The sequence below is a fragment of the Pollicipes pollicipes genome, unplaced genomic scaffold (assembly GCF_011947565.3).
Source record: "Pollicipes pollicipes isolate AB1234 unplaced genomic scaffold, Ppol_2.1 Scaffold_4740;HRSCAF=5597_pilon_pilon_pilon, whole genome shotgun sequence".
Classification (NCBI taxonomy): domain Eukaryota; kingdom Metazoa; phylum Arthropoda; class Thecostraca; order Pollicipedomorpha; family Pollicipedidae; genus Pollicipes; species Pollicipes pollicipes.
This window is the reverse complement of record NW_023596545.1, coordinates 29,320,027-29,322,947: the sequence shown is the minus strand read 5'-3', so window position 1 is coordinate 29,322,947 and position 2,921 is coordinate 29,320,027.

Below are 2,921 nucleotides of genomic sequence, written 5' to 3'. Positions count from 1 at the left end.
TGCGCGTTTGGTTTGCCATCTTTGGCCGCGTTCTCCTTTCTCAGGTTAGTATCTTGGCTTAATATCTCATAGGAAGTGGTTTTTTCACATAAAAGGGAGCGCAATGCGGGTAGTCTCGCACCCTTTTATGGAATGCCAACGGTCGTGGTCTTGGCAGCCCCAGGGCCGTGGCGCAACCGGCATTGGTGCACGGGGTGCCGAGTGTGAGCCGAAGCCCCACATATTTAGCCATTACGTCCCGGATTATGAATAACGAAAAGATGACGATTTGCTTCCACGGCTAAGCTCTGGTTTTGCCAAGACGTCATGGATGTGGCAAAGGCACGCAATTTTCCCATCACTAGCGGGAGGGAAAAAAATTATCATCCCTCTCTCATCTTCCTGCTGCGAGACAATGCAGGCAGAGGTCTTTTAACTACTAAGTGCCTTTTGTCATTGTTCGGCAGCTACCAGTCTCTGCCGCCGCGTGCAATTGGTGCAAACCCCCACCCAGCGTCGGACGGATATTAGTGAGGCTGCCGGGGAGCCGGGTTTACTTGAGCTGGCCCCCGAGGAACGGAGGCTACGACGGCGGTGTCCGGTCGGCTAACGCCCGTCATGGAAAACCAGCCGGCAGTATGTCAACAGCGAAAGTGAAACTCGCCCGGGGTCGACGACCGCCGTTCGCTGCTTGGGCTGCACGCTGCCGTACAGCGTGGGCTTCCTCCGTCCGGAGGTGCCTTTGGCTATGATATGCGAGAAGAGGACGAGGGACATGTGCACGCACAGCGGGGTCGGTGAGGCTGATAGCCGTAGGCATTGTCGTGGGGGCTGGCTGCAAGGTTCTCAGATCTCAAATCGCTGCATGTGGGGTCGTGGAGCAAAATCTGGGAAATGGCGGGTTAGTTTTTTTCTCGAATTCATAGCCCTCTCGAACTCACGTAATTTGTTTGCAGTCGCAGCCTAGCTAGGGACGTTACCCCGATAAATCAGGCACGCAGAAAAGACACCTGTCCGGTCTCGGTCTAAACGGAACTTCCAACGACATACTCTGGTCGACCCTCATCGCCTTTTGTTCCTGAGAACAGCTACTTCAAATGACACCGGACTATTGTAATGCCACAGGCACTGTCCTTTTACCTCCGGTCCCAACCACGCGCGCACACACGCCTGGTGCGTTCGTGCTGTGAGGTGCCTTATACGGGTGCACTGCAAACGGCGTTAAAGTGTTCATTCGTTGCGACATATATGATGGGCCTCGGCCTCTAAGCGGCATTGACACGTTTCCTAGCGGTTTCCCAGCGTGGTTTGCCCATCGAACCGCACGCACCAGCAGCTTGGTGCCTGCAGTTTCGCTGGCTTTACTGGCGCACATCACTCGTGATATCGGCGCCAGTGCCGCAGTGACGTCCAGGCACAACGGTGAAGCGTGTCGTGCTCGGTCACATTTTGAACCCGGCGTGGCACTGAGACCTTCCCCGTCGGTGGCTATTTGCGCTTCCGTGGGAGCGCGAGCCGGCTCCTCCGGCTGGGAGCTCGGGGTGCATGGGAACAGGGGCGGCGCCGGCAGCGGCGGCGCCGCCGGCGCAGACCCGAAATCGGCCCGCTGTCCTGCGCGGCCGGCGGGAAAGGCGCAGCGGCACAACAACAGGAGGGGTGAACGCACTGCCACGGATGTTGTGACCCACCTGAGCGTCAGCGCACCGCCGTATATCGGTCAGCTGCGGCCGGCCGGGCAACGGCCATGGGTGGGCCGCAGCACCATGTCCGCCGACTGGGACTGCACGCCACGTCAGGTCACCGCGCCGAGCTGCCTCAGACCGGCTGCGCCCATCGGCCGGCCGCATCACCGCAGGTGAACGATACGACACCCGCGTTCTGGCCAGTCCGTCTGACACTGCGCCACCGGTCATTCCCCGTTCCTCCTCGTGCGCTGCGAAACCTGTCAGGATGGTAGTGCAACCGCTTCGGGTTGCCATGTGGTGGGTTGACAGCGAATGAATCGGGCATATTGTGATTGTCCTAGTTGCCTTTTTCTACGTTCACACACATCTTTTTAAGCTTTCTCTGACGCATCAATCGCCAGATCAGGGCAAGGAAGGTCGTTTTGTATGTGTAACACGTGTTACACACCTCCGGCGCCGCTGTTACAACAGCATCTCATTTTACACAAGCGGGCACTCAAGAAAACCATCGGGTTTCAGCTGTTTGATGAGATAAAAGGCCAGAAACATTACAAGTGTACGCAAGAAATATCTTGTCTCCGATACACCGAATTGCGTTGCGTGCGGGTGTCCCAGTCGAGAGTCGATCGACGGAAAATGACAGAAAACTGCACCGGTCCAGCGGTGGACTGACGGGGGTATCCAAGTCGCAACCTGGCGCAATGCCGTTCGGCGACCGCTGCCATTCAATGCTTATCCACCTAGGCTTACCCATCCCGGTGCCGAAATCTCAGTGGAATGGTTACATACAAACCAGGCGTGCGCATGCTATTTATCTGTTTAGTTGTTTTTAAGCGTAAGCGATCCATGGACAAATGTCCAATGGCGGGTGAGGTCCATTTTTGGAAGCCATAGACACACAGTAGACACAAAATCAAGAATACTGTTCACAAGCACGCATACGCAGCATACACAATCACGCATGCAACTTACACACAAACCAAAAACCAGCGGTCTTCAAAGGAACGCTCCACAAAGACCAGCAAACCTGAACAAATTAGACCAGGATGATTTTGTTGGCTAAGAAAAGAAGGCCGAAGGCGAATGCTGAATAAAACGATTGGAGACCATCAGAGGACAGTGGCAAATACATTTACCAGTGGCTTGCAAACAGCCTTGCAAATGGCTGTGGAAAGTGCCATGCGCGCTAGGCAGGTGCTGCCGGACCGAACAGTGACAGCAGGCAAACACAGGCAAGCCTCTGATGATACGTTATAA